We start from the raw sequence: 16075 nt of genomic DNA, 5'->3' as shown, positions 1-16075 counted from the left end.
TGCCCTTGGCAGTTTGTTGGAGCCGAGCAAGAGATGCGAGGTGCACATCAGCAGCAGTTTTAAGTCAATTACCGCCACATTCCACCATAAGTTCCCCACCCACAACCAGTTCCCAAATTGTAGGTCTCCCTCAGTACTGAAACACAGACACACACAGATGCACGCACGCGCGAACACATACACACACACACACACACACACACACACACACACACTGCCTCTCTGCCTTCTCCCAGTACCCTCCTAAGCCCAGGAGAGCCATGCGGAGGCACAGTATAGGAAAAGATTCTCTTGGGACTGCCCAGGCCTGGACTGGGGAAGGGAATGAGGGATCTGTCTTAGGAAAGTGCCCCATCCATCTCCTACCATGTTTCCCAGAGCTGCCCCCAAATGAGATTTCCTCTGTGATTCTCTGTAGCTATGATGGATGAGCAAGTCCCTGAGGGCCCTTTCTCCTCTCCCTTGAGGGGGATCCATGCAAACTTGCCCAGATCCTCCCCAGAGCACCAGAAGCAGGAGGGGTTGTAATGCTGTTATGATTACAAGCAGAGAGAGGCAGGGTAGACTCTACCCGGACTTGCCAAGCCCCAGATGAGCCCACAGATGACTTCTCTCCTTCCGTCACCCACTACCCAGTGACTCCAAATTCCCACCAGAATCCTGGAATCTGCCCAGTGTGGGATTTAAAGTGACAGCGTCTCATTGCCTCAGTTTGGCCATTTCTCTTTCATATTAAACGGTGAGTCCAAGTGCAGCAGATCTCCATCCTTTGGAGAAATCTTCCTTCAAGGGTGCCAGCACTGGGCTGAATAAGGTACCATCCCGGTCCCCAGAATCCTCGCCAAATCCCAAGCCCAGAGCCCCAGAGGGAGTCCACAGCGGGTTTCCCGATGGCTACGTGATCCTAAAACAAGGATCCGATTCCCTGTGCGCCGGAGAGACCTAATTAAAAAGAGACAAGAGCGCACATACAAACACACACGTACAAACATGCACACACACACATCGGGCCTTAAGTAGGTTATAGGACCTCTTTTCACCCCTCCCCTACACACACACACACACACACACACATACACACAAACACACATCACACACACACGCATCGAACGCAAACGACGCCGCACGCGCAAACACACATTAGCACCATATCAAGTTCTCACCATGGCACACACGTCGGGAGCGCGCTAGGGACACACACGCCGCTTACTGAGACCCGCATTTAACCCTCTGCGCCCCAGAATACGGAGACACCCCTCCCTCCTGGGGACCTGCGAGGACTTGCAGGCGGCGGGGCGGCCGAGGGCAGCGCGGAAGGGTGCAGGGAGGGGGAGGGGCCGGGCGGGCGGGGGCGCCCCGCATGCGGTCCCGGGCGGTCTCCAAGGGCAGCGGGGCTGCCGGCGCGGCGCCCGGCGCTGCCTTACCTGGAGTCAATGTCCGTCTTTGGCGGAGAGCTGCGGGCGGACGCTTTTTATTCGGCTCGGAGGGAACTTGGGAGAGCCCTGCGTCCAGCTCGCATACCGGGAACGGCGCGGGGACTGCAGGCGCGGGGGTACCTGGCTCCTAGCAGCCCGGCTCATACTCAGCCGTCAAGACCCCTTCGCTGGTCCCGAGGACAGGCATGAACCCCGGCTCCGGAAGGCGGTCACTACTGCCTCTGCCTCCCGGCTCCCCGGCGGTGGCTCGCTGGCTCTCTCCCTCTCTCGCCCGTTCGCTCGCCTGCGCGTGCCTCCTCCCTCCCTCCCCGCGCCAGATCAGTTCGCAGCCGTGGGGCCCGGGAGCGAGGCGGCTAGCGAATGGAGAGGGAAGTCCAAGTGCGCCGCGGTCTCCGGGCGGGGAGCAGCGGGGGCCGGGCTACGCGGGGGGCGGGACTTACCGGCGACGGGCGAAAATGAATGGGGGAGCGGCTGCCGGGGGGCGGGCGGGGCGGAGCCAGGAGCCGGGGTTTATTCCGAGGAGTGTTTCGTGCATCTTTAGGCGGAGGAGGAGGAGCGGAGAGAGGACGGAGGAAGGGAGGCCTCCCCCTCGGAGGGAGGGGCGGCCTGGGTGGGCTGAAGCCAGAGCCGCCGGGGAGTCGCGTGGGTCCGGGGCGAGGGTGGCGCGCCTCCGAGTCTGAGCACCCGGAGGGACTGCATGTGGCGTGTATGCGCAGACCCCCGCGTCGTGATGCTCTTCAGCGTGTCTGGAGCTGTGCGCGTCTCGAGCATCCGAGTGTTTCTGGGTATGCGGGTGCTTGTGTGTCGGTGCGTAACTATCCGAGTGTGGTTTTGTCTGGGGAGGTGCCCGTGCGGGTCCGTTTGTATCTAGTGCCTCTCTGTGAGTACTTAAGGCTGTTTGTTTTTCTGTATGTGTAGGCACGGGCCCGTGTAACCTCCCAGAATTAAGCGAGGGCTTCTCTACGTGGGCAGGACGTAGGAGAGAGACGCTGAGGAGACGCAAAGTTCTCTCCATACCACAGAGAGAGGAAAGGGGCGAGGATACGGAGGCGAAGGCATTGGTACACAGAACCAAAGATTCCCCATTTAGTCTGAGATGCCGGCTGGGGCTGCTGACACAGGGGCCTCTTCCTTAAGTAGAAACGAAGGCCAGAACACAATCTGAATTCTCACACAGTGGATATTCTGTGTGCTTGCTTACTTTTCTTCCTTTTTAAAAATTTAACCCAAATCAGCAGTGAGGGCTCCTGAAGTCCCTGGAAGCCGAGGCAAGGGTCAGCATCGATGAAGGTACCAGATGAAGGGTCAGGGAACAATAACAAAAAATTGACGAGAAATTTAAAGGAAACCAGATTCAGTAAAAGTGCTGGCTCTAGACAAGTCAGAATCCTACAGCTATGTGATCTTGGCCAAATCACTTACCTCTTAAGTCTTAATTCCTCAACTGTATAACAGGAAAATATAACTACCTACTAACATGGTTGGTGGAATACTTAAATGAGTTAATACATCTAAGAAAATTTGGACTACTCTCTGGCACATCCTGAGTGCTCAAAGCATGCTACCTTTAACTACAGTTGCTATTGTTACTAATGTTATTATTATCCAAAGGGTGATAAGAGACAGATATGATGATTAGACCTAAAAGATCTAGAGGCTAGTGAATTAATTAGAGGAAGAGGAGTCTTGAAACAAAATGGAAAGTACATTCTTGAGTGAGGAATTGAGAACTTGAGAAGAAAATATTTAATTGGCGAGGTGGAAAGGGAAAAGAGATGAAAAGAGAATGAGCATGTGTCTGAGAAGTGCAGGCCTGAGGAGAGAAGGAGGAGATAGAGTGACCAGTAGCCAGTTCAAAGTTCCTCTTTCCTTCTCCTCTCTGCTCCAAAGGACGGGCAGTCAGCACCACGGACAGCTCTCCGGCCACTGACCAAGGGAGGGATTTTCTGCTTCTTCCTGGTAGAAACCTCTCCCATTTTCGCTTGGACAATTCTCTCCTCCCCTTAGCTTTCGGCTCAGGTTCAGATCCTGGGCCATGGTTCCTGAAATAGTCCTGTCTTTGATTCTGACCACAAAGAAATACACTCACAACACACACTGCTTCTCTCGTGCATGTCACTATGCAGCCCCAGGTCACTATCTCCTATTTCTCTTATTGCTTGCTGCTGCTTCCGTTCTCTTCTGCCTTTCCTCTTCCCCCACCACCACCCCCGGGGTCTTGCTACCCCCTCTTTCTTTCTTTCTTTTCCTTCTCTTTCTTTCTGCTTCTCCATGATCTCCCAGCTCAAATATCCCACCTTAAGTCATATTAGGCTACAGCAGCCCTGCTCGGAATGCAGCTCTGAAATCAGTCTGAAACACCTACTTAGGGAGCTTCAGAGAAGGACCAAGGTACCGACTAATTCCTTTTAATTTTTCTGTCTTAATCAAACTCCCAAGATGGGCTGTGGTCCAGATGACTTAGGAAAAGGGGACTTAACACTATGGAACATTTTCCTATCATCCTCTCCTGCCCAAGCACAGTCAATATTTCCCTCAGGAAACATAGAGCCCTTTCAGATTCTGTTTACTGTTATAGAGAAAAAGAAAAAGGAGAACGAGAAGGTTTGAACTTTTCCTATGCATCAGGCATTTCATTTGGGGCATCCCTATATTATCTTTCACAATTTAAAAAAGGTTTTGAGATACGAGATAGGTAACAGTATACCAAGGTACAGATAGTAGATGATGGAGTCAGGAATTCCACACCCAAATTGACTCTAAAATCTTTACTGTGTCATCTGAGAATAATAGGGAAGCTTGAGGGTGATTGAAAGAGCTTAGAATTTAATAGGGTCCCCAAATTCAACTCTAAATATCAACTTAAATGTCTGAGACCATGGCATCCTCTGGGCCAATGGAGTATTTATCAGCTCTTGTACCTGGAAGAGGAGATGAAGGCTTTGCATGGACATATTTAAGACTCACTCAAGCCTCATGGTTTCTGACTTTTGAATAAAACTTCAACCTTTCTAGGTCTTAGTTCATTTGCATTTGGCTCTATCTAGAGGCTTTGTTTCTATGAAGAAAGGCTAAAGGGGGCATTTTTTAAAGTCTCCAAAGACTCTTTGGTCATCAGAAAAGTTCTCAGTGCAAAGCATTCTTAATGACTTACGGAGGAAGCAGTCGGAACCATATGGATAACATTTCTGCAGAAATACACACGGGTGGGAAAAGGTTTAGAGGCCAAAAATATATTTCTTTTTTTTTTCTTCTTTGCCAAAGAAAGAACATTTAAGGCAGCTTGAGATATGTGAGAAATGTCTTGTTCTTTCTTTGGGGTGGGTGTTGGTGAGCAGCTGTTTGCTATTCCCACTGAATTTACCAAGGACTTGTATGATGAGGGAGGTGCCAAAGGATTAGGATAGACTCAAGAAAGAACTTCCTGTCTGTAGATCCTGGGTGATACTAGAACGGGACCTTTCCCCAAGGACATTTAATGAGACGATGGGATGGCACTTTTTTAGTCTTCAAAACATGATAGTTTGATAAGCATTGGATTATATTTTTAGAGTCATGGACCGCTTTGGGAACCTCACAATTTCTATGGATCCTCTCTCTTGTGAAAAATATATATATTTTAAGTGCCTATAAAATTTTGCATGGAATTTTATAGAATCCCTCTCTGCCAGTCTCATTCATGGATGTCTACACCTGGACTCTGGCTTCAAGACATATAGAGTAGATGGCTTTTATGGTCTCCAGCCTGACCTTATTATATTTTATAGATTGTTTCATTTATATATGAACTTAAAATATTGGAAAACAGAAGTCAACAAGAAAAACAAAAAACTGGTCAAACTGTCTCCCCCCACAAATAGACAAGAAATACAGATAAATGTTCAGGGCTAAACTGAAAGTTTTACTTTCTCCTCCTTAAATAAAGATAAGAGTTGGCCCTATTTGTGAAGAAATTAAAGGATGCTTTCTCCTTGGAAGAAAAACTATGACAAACCTAGACAACATGTTAAAAAGGAGAGATATCACTTTGCCAATGAAAGTTGATATAGTCAAAGCTATGGTTTTTCCAGTAGTCATGTACAGATGTGAGAGTTGGACCATAAAGAAGGCTGAGCACCGAAAAATTGATGCTTTCAAATTGTGGTGCTGGAGAGTCCCTTAAATATCTAGGAGATCAAACCAGTCAATCCTGAAGGAAGTCAGCTTGAATATTCATTGGAAGGACTGATGCTGAAGCTCCAATACTTTGGCCACCTGATGCGAAGAGCTGACTTAACTGGAAAAGTCCCTGATGCTGGGAAAGATTGAGGGCAAGAGGAGAAGGGGATAACAGAGGATTAGATGGCTGAATGGCATCACCAACTCAATGGACACGAGTTTGAGTAAACTCCAGGAGACGGCGAAGGACTGGGAAGCCTGGTGTGCTGCAGTCCATGGGGTCGCAGAGTCAGAAACGACTGAAAAGTGCAGGAATCTGAGCTACCTGCTGCTGCACTGAAAGTCTGAGTTTACTACTCCTATCAAATCTCAGAGGAGTTAAAATTCCTTAATCTGGAATGTTTTGGGTTTAGAATAGACCGAACAAAGGCAGAAAAATATCCACATTAGTTAAGTGCCTATGGAATGTGATGTGATGCGAAAGAGTCAGAAGTAAATAGCTTCCCTGGTCTCTATCTTACAGGAGGCTGAAGTCCACAGACAAGCCAAACTTTTCCATAAATGATCACAATGCACCACATAATGTAGCTTTGGCACATTCAAGGTCTACAGGAGATGCTACAAGAGAAAAGAGGAGGAAAAATTTGCTTCTACGAGATACAACATTTGGCACTTACTGAATTCTTTTTTATGGGTTTCCCTCATAGCTCAGTCAGTAAAGAATCTGCCTGCAATGCAGGAGACCTGGGTTCGATTCCTGGGTCAGGAAGATCCCCTGGGAAAGGAAATGGCAGTTCACTCCAGTATTCTTGCCTGGAAAATCCCACAGACGGAGCCTGGTGGGCTACAGTCCATGGGGTTGCAAGAGTCGGACACAACTTAGCGACTAAACCACTGAATTCTTTTTATTTTGTTTTAAAATAAGTTGAATGAGTAAAAACTAATATTTACTGAGTGATTAGCATGTATGAGCAACATTCAAGCCTTCCATGTCTTTCATCAAGATTTTTATGAATATCTCCCTAATTGAATAAAAATTAAAATTCATTTTCTCTCTTTCTTTGCCCTTCCATTTCCATCCTTACCCTATCCCCAAATTGCTGGAACAGTATGCTTAAAACACAACTTTTAGCCAGCATTCTACTTATCCAGAGCTTGGAGGATGTATAATTATATACCAAAATATAAAAATATCAAAACCAGAACTTTTCTGCCCAGGACTCAGAGCCTTCTAGCACCTGGCCTCTGTGTTCTTTACCATCTTATTCATAGCTAATTATCACCTCTGTACTTTCTCAGTTGGGCTTTCCTGGTGGCCCAGCAGTAAAGAATTCACCAGCCAATGCAGGAAACTCAGCTTTGATCCCTGGGTTGGGAAGATCTCCTGGAGAAGGAAATGGCAACTCACTCCAGTATTCTTGCCTAGGAAATCCTATAGACAGAGTAGCCTGGCAGGCTGCCGTCCATGGGGCTGCAATGAGCCGGACATGACTGAGTGACTGAACAACAGCAACAACCTTCTCTGTTAGCAAAGCTGAATGCTCACTGGCTCCTGGCTCCCAGTGTCCCTCTTTCTGTGCCCCAATGAAGGGATCACAGACTGGTCCCTCCACTGCCAGGTCTTTTCCTTCCAGCAACCATTCACTTCTGTGTAATCAATTCTGTGCTGTGCTTAGTCACTCAGTCCTGTCCAACTCTTTGCAAGTCCACGGACTGCAGCCCACCAGGCTCCTCTGTCCATGGGATTCTCCAGGCAAGAATACTGGAGTGGGTTGCCATGTACTCCTCAGGGGATCTTCCCAATCCAGAGATCAAACCCAGGTCTCCTGCATTGCAGGTGGATTCTTCTCCATCTGATCCAACAGGGAAGCCCAAGAATACTGGAGTGGGTAGCTCATCCCTTCTCCAGGGAATCTTCCCGACCTAGGAATCAAACCAGACTCTCCTGCCTTGCAGGCAGATTCTTTACCAGCTGAGCTACCAGGGAAGCCTGACCAAATCTGATCCCTCCTTAAATATTTAGTTCATATGCCATATCTCTAGGGTTTCCCAGGTGGCGCTATTGGTAAAAAAAAAAAAAAAAAAAACCCGCCTGCCAATGCAGGAAACCTAAGAGGTGTGGGTTTGATCCCTGGGTTGGGAAGATCCCCTGAAGGAGGGCACGGCAACCCACTCCAATAATCTTGCCTGGCGAATCCCATGGACAGAGGAGCCTGGAGGGGTACAGTCCGTAGGGTCAGGACATGATTGAAGCAACTTAGCATGCCGTACCTCTGCAACGTCAATCTGGATCTAACACTTAAACATGAAGTGGGCAAGGGTGAACACGATCTTTCTCCCTCATATCATGTCTCCCCCTCCACTCCAAACCTGCTGACTCCCTTCCAATACCTAGAGTTACAAAGTTCCTTTATTCCCCAAGGTCTTTGGGCTGGCTGTTGCCTCTTGTCAGAAGCCATTTTCCATTACCAGCTAAGTCCTCCTCACTCTGGAGGGACTGGGATAAATGTCACTTCTCTGACTTTCAGACCAAGGTAGGTCTCCTGATACCAACTCTCTCACAACTCTTAACTTCTCTTTCCTAACAGGTGCCATCATGGTACTTAAACAATTATTTGTGATATTATTGTTTAATATCTATTTCTTGAGCCACAACTAAAACTCAGAGGCACAAAAGATACCTTTGTGATCAGACCTTGGTACATACGAATACAGTGAGCGTGGATTAACCCTGCCCTGAGTCCTGGGAACTACCTACTCTGCATGCTTGACAAATACCCTCTCATTTAAATCTTCAAACAGTCCTATGACATCAGTACTATCAGCATGATTAGGAACCCTATTGTACTATGGGGAAAACTAAGGAGGTTAAACAGATTGCCCTGTATCACCTACCAGAACCAGGATTCAAACCCAGTCGCCTTGCTACAAAGGCCCACGTTCACAGCACCACTCTATCTACCCCTTTGCATGGGAGGAGTCCAGTATACATTTATTGAATAAACAGAAGTTCTTCCTAAGCCCTTAAACCATTCAGTCTGCTGATACTCTTCTGCCTTTTATGAAGCTTATTTGCATATTGAATCCTAATCTTTGTATCTTCAGCTATGGCTGCATTCTTTCAGCAAACACACTCAAATTCTGGAGCCATGTCATCACCTACAAATACCTCAGCCAGGATCTGTTCCCTTCCTGGTTTACCAACTGCCTCCCCCAGCCACGAGAGTGGATGTCTTTGGACATAAGCACATAAAGATGGGTTCTCATATACATGCCCAGCTTTCTCTCTCTTCTCTGCTTCCTTCAGGCTACCAAAGTTTCAGTTACCTGAGATCTGAGCTTACCCAAGCCATTACCCCAGTGGGAATGTGACTTCTAAAAGGGGTTTTAGAAAAGGTATTTAAAAGCACACTATCCTGTTGGCTCAGGCTCAAGGGATAACCTTATTGCAAATTTCAGTGTTCTACTTGAATTAATAATTCAGCATCTGTAAGTCTTTTTGAAATCTCAAATAGTCGCTCCTCTGTTTCGCTTTGTTTTCTGAAACCTTATTTTTTGCAGTGACTGAAAGATGAGGTAGGCACAGCAGGCAGCCCCACTTTACAGAAAAGGAAGCAGGCTCAAGGACTTGGTACAACTTACATAAACATAATGCCTTGCAATGGTGGACCCACAACTCGAACCCAGGCATTCAGACTCATCAAGATGGTTCCTGATTTTTCTGTTTTAGTGATTTAATGAACAGTTAATCTAGTCTATTCTTTTGTTCTCAGATCACTCTAATAGGCCTTAGTCAGACAGTTCAGTCACTCAGTCACATCCAACTCTTTGTGACCCCATGGACTGCAGTACGCCAGGCCTCTCTGTCCATCACCAACTCTCAGTGCTTACTCAAACTCACATCCATTGAGTCGGTGATGCCATCCAACCATCTCATCCTCTGTCATCCCCTTCTCCTCCTGCCTTCAATCTTTCCCAGGGTCAGGGTCTTTTCTAATAAGCCAATTCTTTGCATCAGGTGGCCAAAGTATTGGAGCTTCAGCTTCAGCATCAGTCCTTCCAATGAATATTCAGGACTGGTTTCCTTTAGGATGGACTGGTTTGATCTCCTTGCTGTCCAAGGGACTATCGAATCTTCTCCAACATCACAGTTCAAAAACATCAATTCTTCGGCTCTCAGCTTTCTTTATGGTCCAACTCTCACATCCATACATGACTATTGGAAAAACCATAGCTTTGACTAGACATACCTTTGTCAGCAAAGTAATGTCTCTGCTTTTTAATATGCGGTCTAGGTTGGTCACAGTTTTTCTTCCACAGAGCAAGCGTCTTTTAATTTCATGGCTGCAGTCACCATCTGCAGTGATTTTAGAGCCCAAGAAAATAAAAAGTCTTTCACTGTTTCTACTGTTTCCCCATCTATTTCCATGAAGTGATGGGACCAGATGCCATGATCTTGGTTTTCTGAATGTTGAGTTTTAAACCAAGTTTTTCACTCTCTTCTTTGACTTTCATCAAGAGGCTCTTTAGTTCCTCTTCACTTTCTGCCATAAGGCTGGTGCCATCTGAATATCCGAGGTTATCGGTATTTCTCGCCGCAATCTTGATTCCAGCTTGTGCTTCATCCAGTCTGGCATTTCGCTAATAGGCCTGCCCTACCCTAACTCCCAGGTGGCGCTAGTGGTAAAGAGGCCGCCTGCCAATGCAGGCGCTATGAGAGACGTGGGGTCAATCCCTGCGTTGGAAAAATCCCCTGGGGGAGGGCACGGCATCCCATTTCAGTATTCTTGCACGGAAAACCCCATGGACAGAAGAGGCTAGGGGGCTGCAGTCCATAGGGCTGCACAGAGTTGGGGTGACTGAAGGGACTTCGCCTGCACCCTAGCTCTCACTCTCCACCACACTCCACTAGGGGGAGCCCTACATGGGCTGTTGGTAGTATTTGACCTTTATTTTCCTTTGGGAAACCAGCCTTCTTAGTTCCACCTGTGGTCCTACAGGTGCTGATTCTAACACATTTCTAGGATGTATAACCAAGGCTGGCAGTCAGGGTGTTCTATCCCAGTGGTCACTGTGATTGGTTTAGAGATAGGTATTGACACAAATTGGTACAATCAGAGTCAGCTCCAGAATATTTACTGGAACCATTATTCAAAAGTACTCCTAAAGTCAAAATAATAATAATGGACATACTGACCTGGCAAAATCCAAGCTGAGAGTTCTGGCGACTACTTTTGCCCCCCGAGTGAGGAGGCCTTCCTGACCCTGAAGGCGACATAGAGGGGCTGCTGCTGCTGCTGCTAAGTCGCCTCAGTCGTGTCCAACTCTGTGCAACCCCACAGAAGGCAGCCCACCAGGCTCCCCCATCCCTGGGATTCTCCAGGCAAGAACACTGGAGTGGGTTGCCATTTTCTTCTCCAATGCATGAAAGTGAAAAGTGAAAGTGAAGTCACTCAGTCGTGTCCAACTCTTAGCGTACTAACCCACAAAACAGATCCGGAAGTTCCTTAGGTCACAGACAGACACTTCACCCTTTGAGCCAATAACCTTCCTTTCTATTTAAGTCAGCTTCATTTGTTTGTTTGGTTTTTTTTTTTCACTTTCTACCAAATGTGTTCCGAGTAATACAGCATTATAAATCAGGATGATTGACTTTTAGGTACACAACTTTGAAGCATTTGATTTACAGAGAGCAGAAGTAGAGAGATGAACTTGGAGCCAGGTGAAGGGCCATTAATCCAGTTCTGGCACCAGTAAAGCCCTGTTCCCCAGACAGATCACGTCTATTTGTCTTCTGGGCCATGTATTCTCAACATGTCTGGTAGACAGATTTCTACAGTTGACCCCCAGTGACCCTTGCCCTTGTATAATCCCCTCTCCTTTGAGAGTATAACCTGTGAAAATGATGAACCAGCACTCTTGGGATTAAGTTATATTATACAGCAAAGAACAAGGGTGGCCACTAGGAGCTGAAAATAGTCCCTGATTAACAGCTGGCAGGAAAACAGGAACCTCAGTTCTACAGCCACAGGAAAATGGGTTCTGCCTCTGCCCTCTGAGCTCAGAGGGGGACACTCAGCCCTGCAAGAGAGCCACAGCCCCAGCTGATCCCTTGATTTCAATGTGGTGAGACTCTAGAGTGAAGAAGCAAGTCACCCCATGCCTAGAATTCTGACCTATAGAAACCATAAGACAATAACATGTGTTTTTTTAAGAAACTGAATTTGTGGGAATTTGGTTCACAGTAATGGAAAGTTGATATAATCTATCAGTTAGGTGGCTGGACGAAACCATCCCTTCGGTTTTCTCTTTCAGCTCTAACCTTGCATGATTAAGTGTGAATACGTGTTTGTACTAAATGTCTGGGGATTCCCGTACAGGAACATCTTGTTCCCTGACAGCCAGCTCATGTCCATTCAGAAATACCTCCAAGGCTAGAAAGGGAGAAGTCCCTGTTAGCTTGCAAAGCTATTCCATCCAGTGGTTTTTGTTCTGTACAAAGTCCTGCCCTGTTGATGTATGTAATTTTGAAGTTAATTCTATCTGCATGAGCATGATTTGGGGGAGTAAGGAGTGTGAAGATGAATTCACATTTGCCCCAATAAGATAGCAAGATAGATAAACTTTCATTTGGGTGACACCGTGTTTTCCTGAGGTATGAATAAACACTAATTATTTTCAATTCAAGTGAGCATAGTGGACATGAGAAACAGATTTTGGAGTCAGACAGATTTGGGCCAGACCTGGCATCAGTGCAGTAAGTCTTACCAGGAATATTATGCACCTAACATTAACATCCTCAGTTAATGCTCATTTCATGTGGCAAGTGGGGATCCAATCATTTATCCAGATGGTATTTAATGGGCACCTTTTCTGAGTCAGCTATTGAGTCTATAGCAGTGAATATACGGAACTGCCCATGGGAACATATAGCTTCCTTAGGAGGTAACATCTATCCCAATAAGGTTACTGTAATGATTAAAGGAGATAAGCAGTTAATGTAAAGCCTGACATGCAGTAAGCCTTAGTCAGTTGGAGACATGCTTAGAAGTGTTATACCTCTGATAGGAATTATATTATTATTAAAAATTATGCTTATTGAACACCTACTTGGGGCCAGGCATGTCTCCACCTACATCCCATGTATTAACTTTTGTAACCTTCTCAAAAATCCCAATAGGTAGATGCTATGATTGTCATCATCAATGAGAAAAGAATTAGTAAGCACCAAACTGAAATTAAAATCATACAGCTGAGCTCACAATTCAATGCACTTAACCATGATTTCCTACCACCTTTAATTAGATGTCATTAAAGCAAATGGATGACACAAAGCAGAGAGTTTCTGTTTGCATGTTTATTTTTTGAAAGGTGAAACCTTCCCTACATCCCAACTGTATATGCTGCTTCCGCGACCTGAGCATCCCATGCATGACAGATTCCAACCACATTATCATCACTCATGGGGTTAGACAAAACGATATCACTAGCACTGCTATTTTTTTGCCCTTGTTTCTTACTTATAGTGTGACAGAAAGTTTGCTAAGAGCTTTACAAATATTAGTAACCCTAAAAAATTAATTTTACAATCTTCCTTGAAAGGCTGTGAGTCACAGGTGATCTCCACCATCATGGATGAAGAAACTGAGGATCTGAGAGGTGGAATGATTTGCATAAGAACACACAGTTAGACAAGGTTGAAACCCAGCCCAGGGCTTGAAACCTAGCCCTGTAATTATGTTCTTCAACTCAGCCAGGTTGGGTCACACTTTTGCAAACCATGACACAATACTGTAAGCCTGGCAATAATATTAAACTGGCTTATGAACACATTTCCTTTCTGAGTTCAGGGCTATTGCTTTTGAGAAGGTGTGGGTAATTATTATTTTATGACAAAAATATCCCTTATCACTGTTTATGACTTCTGCTGCAATTAGCTTGAGTTGAACTGGCTAATATGTATTTTGTTTCAAGCTACCAGATATTCTAGGTTTTCAATAGGTCTCGGTGTCTCCTTAGTATTTTCTCTTGTCCACCTCTTGCCTGGGGTGGGCACTGCCAACTCGTCATGGAACCCTGTCCCAGTAGTCCAGAACCTGACTCTGCACAGTCCTCTAGGCAACAAATATCAGTTAGATTTGTCCCTGGAGATGCTAAGTGTTAGCCCGGCATGTTCTTTCCCTAAGAAGGGTGAGGTTCCTCTGCAGGTGCGTGAGATAAAGTGAGCTTGTCTGATGGCAAGATCAAATAGATTATCTAATTGTGAATTAAGGACCTTTCTACTCTGAAGGTCAAATGCTGTATAACTTTCTCATCTTCTGTTTTATTACAAATGTCCACATAGAACACTGTGGATGGAGCCTGGATCCCTGCTGCTGGCTGGTGTGAAAGACAACACTAAACCCAGTTCAGTTCAGTTCAGTTGCTCAGTCATGTCCGACTCTGCGACCCCATGAATTGCAGCACGCCAGGCCTCCCTGTCCATCACCAACTCCTGGAGTTCTCTCAAACTCACGTTCATTGAGTTGATGATGCCATCCAGCCATCTCATCCTCTGTCGTCCCTCTCTCCTCCTGCCCCCAACCCCTCCCAGCATCAGAGTTTTTCCAAAGAGTCAACTCTTCGCATGTGGTGGCCAAAGTACTGGAGTTTCAGCTTTAGCATCAGTCCTTCCAATGAATGCCCAGGACTGATCTTTAGAGTGGACTGGTTGGATCTCCTTGCAGTCCAAGGGACTCTCAAGAGTCTTCTCCAACACCACACTTCAAAAGCATCAATTCTTTGGCGCTCAGCTTTCTTCACAGTCCAACTCTCACATCCATACATGACCACTGGAAAAACCATAGCCTTGACTAGACAGACCTTTGTTGGCAAAGTAATGTCTCTGCTTTTGAATATGCTATCTAGGTTGGTCATAACTTTCCTTCCAAGGAGTAAGCATCTTTTAATTTCATGGCTGCAATCACCATCTGCAGTGATTTTGGAACCCCCCAAAATAAAGTCTGACACTGTTTCCACTGTTTGAAGTGATGGGACCAGATGCCATGATCTTAGTTTTTTGAATGTTGAGCAGACAGAGCTGTAGATATTCAGCTCTCTGTCATTCATAGGTGGGCACTGCAGGCTTTTCTTGGGACAGGTATCCCAAGAAACACATTAATGTCTGCTTGATTAAACAATGAGACTGTAAACAAAGCCATGGTTAATGAATTTAGTCATTGCTCTTCTCTGCTAGGACATTTGCCTGTATTAGATCTTGCTGATAATAACACTGTTAAATAATCAGACCATGATACAACCAAGCCGTACACTTTTCCATGCTAATCATCTTGCAGGATTGCTACACACTCCAGGGGGTTACAACAACTTCAGACAGGCTTTGAACAGGAGTAGTTAATCAAAGTTGTTGTATCAATTAACACTCTCTTGCTTATAAATGACAAGAGACTCGCATGAAACCAGCTGAAGCACTCACGCAAAAAAGAAATTTGTTGGACAACATAGCTGATGAAAACAGGCAAGTAACTAGCTTCGGGATTGGCTCCGACCCGGTGAGTCCCGGTAGGACTCATCCTGCCTCTCCCAGTTCCTCTCTGGGCTAGCTAAGAGCACACCGACTTTCTCCAGTTGACTCTCCATGAAGAAGAGATAAGCGCTCCAACAAATGTCCACGTCAGCAAGCCGTCTCACCCTAATCATATCCGGCCACCAATCTCTCCTGAGGAAATACACATAAGCCATTTTAAATCATTAAAAAAAACCTTTTATCTGAAAGCACTGGGTAACACTCAGGATATTTACTTTCACCGCTAATTGTGTCTCTTGAAATGGCAACCCACTCCAGTATTCTTGCCTGGAGAATCCCAGGGATAGGGGAGCCCGATGGGCTGCTGTCTATGGGGTCGCACAGAGTCGGACACGACTGACGCGACTTAGCAGCAGCAGCAGCAACAACTTCTTAGAACTTATATCTTCATCGTCAACATGGAGTTAATGTTTTTCCTACATCTTTCTCAGATTTGCTTCAGAATCCCAGAACAGAGAGATGTTGCTGAACCTTACACATTTTATAGTTCAATGGTCACAGTTAATTTTAAAATATTTTCATGATGTTATTAAACATCACCAAAGATAGTAAAACTTGATTTCTCTCTTTAAACTTTCATCTTCTTAAAAAACTTTCTTTTTTTTTACCTTTTTAACACAAGCATCCCAAAAAACAAGAGAAAGTACATGTGACTAGAGAGGGAAGCTAGAAATATTTTAATGGCCCCCTTTTCCTGGCTCAAGTAGACTACAGAGAATAACTTAGGCGTCTATGTGTTGAAAATATCAATAAAACAATCAGAAATAACCTGAACATGGCATTTTCCCACTCTTGGATCTCTATTATTAGCTTATAGTATATTGATTTCTTTAAAGTACATACATGGATATGTCTAATCAATATATTGAAACATTTACAAAATTAGCATGTAAAA

The 16075-nt window shown here is 45.5% G+C and overlaps 1 protein-coding gene across 1 annotated transcript in view; it reads right to left on the bottom strand.

Moving 5' to 3' along the window:
- The window catches only part of BRINP1 (BMP/retinoic acid inducible neural specific 1), a 198638-nt gene extending 197106 nt beyond the window's left edge, over positions 1-1532 (bottom strand). Inside the window, exon 1 of the mRNA XM_069573829.1 lies at positions 1425-1532. The gene's annotated coding sequence lies outside the window, so the exon portion shown is untranslated. The remainder of the gene's footprint in view (positions 1-1424) is intronic.
- Positions 1533-16075: the final 14543 nt, after the last annotated feature.

This window comes from Ovis canadensis, chromosome 2 (assembly GCF_042477335.2).
Source record: "Ovis canadensis isolate MfBH-ARS-UI-01 breed Bighorn chromosome 2, ARS-UI_OviCan_v2, whole genome shotgun sequence".
Lineage (NCBI taxonomy): Eukaryota > Metazoa > Chordata > Mammalia > Artiodactyla > Bovidae > Ovis > Ovis canadensis.
Note: the sequence above shows the minus strand (reverse complement) of the source record. Positions and strands in the feature narration are given on the sequence as shown.